Below are 7,451 nucleotides of genomic sequence, written 5' to 3' on the forward strand. Positions count from 1 at the left end.
TGCGGCCAGATGGAAGTAGGGTGAAAAACCGGTTCAGGGGATGGTCAGGGCTGCTTGCCATGGTGCGGGCAAGGCGTGTAGTGGCTGTGTCATTTGCATCAGTGAGGCTGGGGGTGGGAAGCTGTATTATTTTGGATGCTAAGTGTGAGATTTTAATGAGTTTGTTCTTGCTGGTGACATTTAGTGTAGTGAAGAAACAGGGGGAACAGTAGAGTAGAAGGGGTTGGATGATGCTTTTGTAGAGTAGCATGCTAAGGAGGCAATTACATACCCTCAGGTGATATGTATACTATGGTTTCTTTTTTTATACTTCCAACAACCCTAACATTCATGGTTTTAGGGTCAAGGGTGCAGCGAAGGCCCTTATCATTCAAAGAGCGTGTCAGAAAAACAGAAGGTTTATCACGTCAATAAGCCAATGATATCAGAGGTCAATTTGTCTCACAATATATAATTACACTATTATTTATGCCATGGCTCCCCTCAGGATTTGCCAATGTCAAGTGCTGCAACAAGGCAAGCTATTGACAGTGAAATGTATTGTCAACATGATTTTAAAGAAATTTATAAACAAAGGAACCGAATCAAGTTAGACATAATTTGCGCACATTCCAAGTAACCTTGTAAAGGATACATGAATTTAGCGGCTTCAGGCACATTTTGATGGCACATTTGCCACTGTATACCCAGGACCGATCACAAGCTACTGTATCACACTATTTAACTTACCGTGCAATGTGACCCTTTTGTCAGTTTTCATTGCACTGGGTAGTACTTTGACATCATTTTGACAATTTACACTGAATGTCAATTCTTAGATTGTGTATAGTTTTGACTCAAACTCAATGTAAATTCCATTTAGAGCCTGACAGAAGTTTCCATGTAGACAGCCATGACGTTGGAAGGAATGTGGAGTGCCACCTATGGGCCGTACATTTGAATAGTTCTTGGGGCAATTCCAAATTCAGTGAATAGTTTACCATCATCTACTGTCCATTCTGTGAGAACTCAAACCATCTCCAATGTTTTCGCACAGTCCAGCTCTGTAAATTACAAACAGACAAAATGGTTAGGATAAATAATATGCTTCAGCCAGTCATTACAATGCTGATTTTGATAATTGTTGTGCTTTGGGTTATATTCTGAGCTTGCTTATACCTAACAGAAAATGATCAAAACAATCTTATATTTAAATGAGTTACAACACAAGAAATGTTCAGGTTCTGACCATTGGAGCTCAATGAGCGTCAAACATGCTTATAGGCAAAAAAAAAAAAGGGGGGGAAAAAACACCATGCCAATCTCTAGGTATGGTGAAGGGTATGTGATGATGTGGGGCTATTTTAATTCCAAAGGCCAAAGTAACTAATAAGGATGCATAGTATATCGGATCCATGAAATAAGTGGCCTTTAAAAATAAAATTGCCAATGGGAATTGAACATAGGGGTGCAAATACTTATGACCCCTGTATTTTGAGGAAACACATTTATTTATTTACGATACATTCTTCATTCACAAAGAAAATTGGTGTCCTTAAAGGTTAGATTTTTACTCATTTCAAATATCAAGGTATTATTAAGATACATTTTCAAAAGATGATTTTATATTCCTCTTTTTAGTAAACGTTAGCATGGGTTCAAATACTTATATTCCCCACTGTACATCTCAGGAAAAAATTAAGAGACCACTGCATATTTTTCTGATGTCATCCTATGGTTGCTGAGTAACATTCGAATGAGTTGACGGTTATATTCAAATTTGCAGTGGTTTCTTCATTTTGAATATGACTGTCAAATGTCAATCGAATGTCACTCAGCAACCGTGGGATGACATCAGAAAAAAATTGCTGTACATTGTGTACAGACAAAACAAATGTTACAAACTGCATGAAGTCAAAACAATGTAGGCACACAAAAATGTGAAGAGCAAACAACAATAACTTTGCTTTATAGTATTGTGGATGTGAAGTAGGATATTTGGAGAACAAGTGTATGACATTGTGCTAAAGGGCAGTGGTAGTGTAGTTGTTAAAGTCCCCTTGTAATATAGTTTACCTCCGCCAAGGAGGTATATGTTTTCATCAGGGACCGGCGTTTGTCTGTCTGTCCCCGAGCGCCGCTGGTTGGGCAGGCAGCTCACTGCTCTGGGTTGTGTAATTCACCTCACTGTGTGTTCACTGTGTGCTGTGTGTTCACTAATTCGGTTAAATTGGGTTAAATGCAGAGAACTGAATTTCCCTCACGGGATCAAAAAAGTATATATTCTATTCTATTCTTCTATTTGTCTGTTTGTTTGTTTGTCTGTTTGTTAGCAACATAACTCAAAAAGTAGAGGATGGATTTCGATGAGATTTTCAGGGAAGGTCAGACATGACCCAAGGTAGAAACGATTACATTTTGGGACTGATCCGTAATTCTGTCGGGATTCCAGAGGCATTTATGTATTCAGCTTAGTGGTGTAATGGCATGGTATGGCCACGTGGTGGCGATCTGAATAGTTTCGGTTCAAATGTATGACAACCTCTGAGAACACTGCAGGCGGAGGTAGCTGCGCTCTCGGAGTGCTTTTCTAGTTAACATGTAATCACTTTGGACAACAGTGTCTGATAAATGTAAAATGCTATTAACTACTCATGAGGCCAAGCTGTTCTGTTGGTGGTTTTGGTGTTCAAGATTCTTTACTGCCTGCCAGAGGAGAGGAGTTGGAACTACTGTAGAACTGTGTCCAGGCCTGGCGATTCTGGATGACACCACGTTCATTGATATTTGAACCAAACACCAACAAATCACCAGAGGGCAAACTCACCAATAAACCACCACCCCCCTTTCGGTGAGTGTCTGGAAGAGTTTTGTTATGTTTGAGGGACAGGCTTGTTCCAGGCTTGTTTGTCTCTAGTACATGGGGCCAGAGCTGTTACGAAAGGCTTTTATTTATTTTTTTTTACATTGCATTGGAATGGAGAGCGGATTGTGAGGAGATATTCACTACATGGCTTTTGGCTGTTTTTTTCACTGTTGCCATCCCACCCTCAGTTTTGTGATTTGTTTTCACATGCACACTGAACTTGTAAACCATTTGAGGCAAAGCAATATGCCATGACCTTATGCTATGACAGATAGTTATTACCACAGCTTACAATTTCCACATGTAAAATAGGTTACTTGCTCTGGGATGTATGGTCCCTTTCAAAACTGCAGTTATGGGGAAAAGCACTTGAAGCAGTTCCGTTATTTTCTATAAGGGGTGCTTAACCCTTTTAGGCTATGCTGAGGTGCAAATGACTCTTCACAAGTTTGATTCTGTTTGTAGGCCTATCCAACTGACCTGAGCTTTGATGTTTTTGAACCAGCAGTGTTGCCTACAGCCAAATCTATCATTCAAAAAGGTTGGAAATCATCTGTGTTGATGTAAAATGTAATCCTTAAATTGATCAGTGTAACTGTGTTCTGTATACCACCCGTTTCAATTGTAACTGTAAATACATAATCCAGTATACATCAGTTAGTCCATAACACTATGGAATCAGCTCTTTACTTACAGGCCTGCTCCCTAAACTTGGGTGTGGCAAGTAGCATCATCCCTGATAGGCCTAGGACTATGAATAACGAGGCTTTAACTTTAAGAAACACACAGTGGCCACTTAGGCCCTTATCCTCACCCTACGGAATTTATTCTTGTCAATATGTAAAGCTCTTTGGGGAAATATAATGTGGGCCTAACCTACACTTTTCAGGAGAGGGCAGCATACGACTTCCTTTACGAGTCCTTCAGCAAGATTGCGTCTTCTACGTGCGGCGCAAGTTCAATGTAACGTCATCACTGACTGCCACGAGGTGAGGCGCAAACCGTAGCACAACTTCAGAGGCAAATCATCCGCCGCATTGACACGTAGCTGAATAGCAAGGATTTTCCACCGAGAGTTATCGTTGTCTATCTACCTACAGTAAATAATAGAAAAAACCTACATCGTCATCAAGCAATTCTAAATAATAATGGTATTTATTTAATGTATGCATGTTTCATCTAATTTACATAGGAAGGAGATGGTCGACAATATCAACTTCACACCCAAATTCCCATTATCTATTTCCAGCTGTCAATTCACCGTTTCAATGTTAACTTCTTACAGCCGTGAATATTGTAACATGACATGGTAGTGCATCAACTGTAGTAAAGGTATCGACCATGACATCATATATGAATCAAAATATACTACTACCATCCATGTCCATGCATTGTCACCTTTATAGAAAATACCAAGTAGCATATGAACTCATGCTGCTGTTCTAGAAATGCAATGGATTCAGTTCCTCAAACCTTGAAGTTTGGTTCAGATTAGTCAGTGTAACCTTCCGCCTGCAGTAGAAGTGCTGAGGCCAGAAGAGCCGCCATTTTGAATGTCTGGTCTGTTCCTCCCTCCGACGCATATAGAAAAGATTCCAGTCATTACCTGGTATCATTACGGCTGGTGAGTGTTTTCTAGTTGAATCATGCTTGCAACATGTTAGTTGCCACGATCATATGGGTTATGCGTATGGGACAGTTCTGTGATCTATACAGAGGGATGTGTTCGCTAACCCTGCTTAGGAAGTAGCAAGCTAGCCACAGTGCACTGGGGGTTGTCTTGACACATACAGCAAGTTGTAGCTTGCTAGCGAGTAATCTGAATGGAGTACTTGCTGTGCTACCCAGCTAGCAAGCGAAGTGTTCTGCCAACCACTGTTGGTGTCAGCTAGCACGCTTAATCCAACACTCTCTCAAGTAACATTAGGTTGTCAATAGCGAAACGCTGATGAAGTGTTAATTGTTAATGCCGTATGTCTGGTGTCTGCTTAATGATGAACTAACATCTACGTCGTGCAACAAAGTTAGCTGGCAACCTAGCATAGCCAGAGAGCAAGTCAGCATAATGCGATTTGAAACCTTGTCAGCTTGCAGTCTAATAGTTCACAGTAATGTTAGCATCAAGATAGCTAGCTACATAGCTGTGTCGCTAGTATATATCCCATGTTCATAACAGCGACAGGCAACTTTCTCGGTTAACGTTATCATCACATGGGGATTTTACTTGCGTTGTAGATGTATTTGTCGGACAAGCTAGCTAACGTTAGTTATGGTATGTTCAATGTGCTCTCTGCGGAGATGATATGATTCGATTAGCTAGTCGGTCCGGAAGAAATGTATAAGGAAGCCCAAGTATTAGCTAGTTAGCAATAGCTAGCTAGCTAGGTGACGAACTGGTCAGATGTTCAGGTGGTTAACGTTAACTATCCAAAGCGATGTTGGGTGAAGATTATTGTATCTTTGAATTATAGTATTATGTTGTGCTATTCGTAGTAACGCTATGCCAGACTATTCATAGTATTAGTGGGGAAAGCGATTACATGCTATTAAGTTAGCTAGCCAGGAAATTCTTTTGGGGTAACGGTGGCTAGCCAACGTCAGCTGAGTTAGCTAATGTCACTTCACTGTTGAGCAAGTGGCTAGCCTTAGGTAGGTAGTATAGGCCTAGTGTTGAAAGTCACCACTTGAGAAGATTACTCCGTATCGGGTTTCAATATTACGTATAGTTTTCTTTGGCTTACTTAACAGCGGTATTACCCCAGGGTCGATGCTGGTTTTGCTGGCATGACCTAACCTGATTGTTTGGCTAGCACCGGCATCTGGTGAATAAGAAAAGGCCCGACAGGTGATCATCCAACGATACTGTACACTGCTGTTGCGCCTAGTTACTTGACTTTTTGGCTCGCTTTCCAACGTAACTAACCGGCCATTCATTCCTACCTAAGGTAACGTTGACAGTGAAATTAACCTCCCTTATTAGACAGCATTATGGAACCTCTAAATGTCTTGACAGCTCTGTACAATGCAGTGTTTTAGTCGCAGGACTAAAACTGAAGAAAGTGAAGCAGAGTTAAGTTGCAGGGACTTGCTTGCTAAGAGCTAGTGAGCGGAATTATTCCGGCAACTCCGTAGCTTACCCCGGGCAGCTTAGTGGAGGTGACGAGGAGCTTGGAACAGGGCCCAACTCGGGTCACGTCACGTTACGTCGTTTTTTTCACTGCCTTTTCTAATAAAGTACAGCTTCAGGGCATTCATGAAGTTGAAGTTCTCATAACTGTTTGGTGTCAAGGTAAACTAAAGTTATTATATTGTGTAATATAGCCAAATGGAAACCCACAATAACTGCCATCAGGAGTTAAGGTAACCCACCAAGTACATAAGATTGTGGCTGTGTGTGTCTTTGTCGCTCTTGTGTTTGTGTGTGTGTATGCATATTTATTCGCTTAAAACGGATTGATTTTATAATTTGGGGAATCTTAGAAACCCCATTCTTTCATGTCTTGATTGTTTTGTGAGTTAGGTATTTGCTTGGGAAGGCGCAGTTGTCTGCTATTGATGTAGAAATATACTGTGCACACCAGGAACAGGAAGTGGTACTCAACGCATTCAGTGACGTTAGATGGCCCAATACTGGTAGACAAGTTTGCCTGTCTGTCTGCGCTTGTACAACGGGGAATGTAGTCAATCTTAAAAAGGGGGCCAAATGTGAAGGAGTACAGTAATGCCAAAAATGCCACACCCTTCCTCAATCTTATAAAATATGTTTTTTTTTGTTAAAATATTGGAGGAATTTATTCTTACATTGAGGTTGGTTCTAGACGTTTGTCTGAAACTTCCACCAAAAGTTTGAATGTGCCTGTGACCAATTTCTTTAATTAACGTTTTTTTTAGATTAGATTATTTTGTTGTCTGGAAATTGATTGTTGTGCAGTCAGACAATCTTCATTACAGTGGGCAGTCACCACTGGACTTCTATGGTAATGTCATCAATATGCACAGGTGGAAATGTTTATGTGTTTGGCTTGTTTTTTGTCTCTTGTCTCCTTGTTGCTAGGCTGTGCATGGTGCTTGCATATATCAAACTCTCTGGGGGAAAGGCTGCCGAGAGACCTCTTAAACCCAGTTGGAACATTTCAGAAAGCCTGGAGTTGGACTTGATGTATCAACTCAGTAGAACATTTCCTCTGTCTAGGGCATCCCTTACACGATTTAACTCTTAGTGCAAGTTGAAAGCTAACGTCCAAGTCGTCTTGGGTAGCAAGGCACAGAAATGTGCCCTTGCTGTGTTTGCTGAAGGGGGTAGTGCTGTATGTTTGCTCTGTTCTCTGTATGCCATGATTGGGGGAGTTCTGCCTGGATCACCCTCTCTGACCCTGTTGTTAGCTGAGGGCCCCTTTGAGAAATGCCTCTGTCTTGAAGAGCCCTACAGAGAGGGACAAGGCTCTTTTTGTCCTGCCGGTGGAAGGTAGGTCTTTGCTGTGGGCAATGGCTGACCTTGGCTGGAGTGTGTCTCTGAGGTCATTGCTCCCCAACTTTATTCCTCACTCAGCTACTGAACTCCAAAAACGTCAGCATGATTTGGATCCCAGAACGTTGTTTGCTTTGC

At 41.3% G+C, this 7,451-nt stretch overlaps 1 protein-coding gene across 3 annotated transcripts in view; it reads left to right on the forward strand.

Moving 5' to 3' along the window:
- Window positions 1–4,368: 4,368 nt before the first annotated feature.
- ap1g1 (adaptor related protein complex 1 subunit gamma 1) overlaps window positions 4,369–7,451 on the forward strand; it is a 27,348-nt gene continuing 24,265 nt past the window's right edge. The window contains exon 1 of one of the 3 annotated variants that reach the window (XM_062548646.1): window positions 4,369–4,469. The gene's annotated coding sequence lies outside the window, so the exon portion shown is untranslated. Of the gene's footprint in view, window positions 4,470–5,772; window positions 5,791–5,838; window positions 6,206–7,451 lie in introns of those variants that run through there. The other 2 variants (XM_062548647.1, XM_062548645.1) reach the window with 2 other exon arrangements.

This window comes from Sardina pilchardus, chromosome 11, assembly GCF_963854185.1.
Source record: "Sardina pilchardus chromosome 11, fSarPil1.1, whole genome shotgun sequence".
Lineage (NCBI taxonomy): Eukaryota > Metazoa > Chordata > Actinopteri > Clupeiformes > Clupeidae > Sardina > Sardina pilchardus.